We start from the raw sequence: 221 nt of genomic DNA, 5'->3' as shown, positions 1-221 counted from the left end.
TAATGAGATGACTGTGATCACCTGGCCGGTCCTCCCAGACTATTTAGCCCCGACCTACATCAAGACCGGGCGGACGCATTCTCCCGATGGCGCACAAACATGTTTTCTCTCTGTTAACTGCTGACAACACGCACCTCCCATTCTCCATTACATCCATCCACCTTCATTCATCACTGATACTGACAATCACACCTCGTCATGCTCTTGTTTGCGTCATTATT

The 221-nt window shown here is 48.9% G+C and overlaps 2 protein-coding genes across 4 annotated transcripts in view; both read right to left on the bottom strand.

Moving 5' to 3' along the window:
• The window catches only part of LOC116703412 (serine/threonine-protein phosphatase 4 catalytic subunit B), a 21,227-nt gene extending 21,036 nt beyond the window's left edge, over positions 1-191 (bottom strand). Inside the window, exon 1 of the mRNA XM_032538130.1 lies at positions 181-191. The gene's annotated coding sequence lies outside the window, so the exon portion shown is untranslated. The remainder of the gene's footprint in view (positions 1-180) is intronic.
• cln3 (CLN3 lysosomal/endosomal transmembrane protein, battenin) overlaps positions 1-221 on the bottom strand; it is a 21,748-nt gene that overhangs the window by 7,746 nt on the left and 13,781 nt on the right. The window lies entirely within an intron of this gene.

The sequence above is a fragment of the Etheostoma spectabile genome, chromosome 15 (assembly GCF_008692095.1).
Source record: "Etheostoma spectabile isolate EspeVRDwgs_2016 chromosome 15, UIUC_Espe_1.0, whole genome shotgun sequence".
Lineage (NCBI taxonomy): Eukaryota > Metazoa > Chordata > Actinopteri > Perciformes > Percidae > Etheostoma > Etheostoma spectabile.
This window is presented reverse-complemented; position numbering and strand designations above follow the sequence as displayed.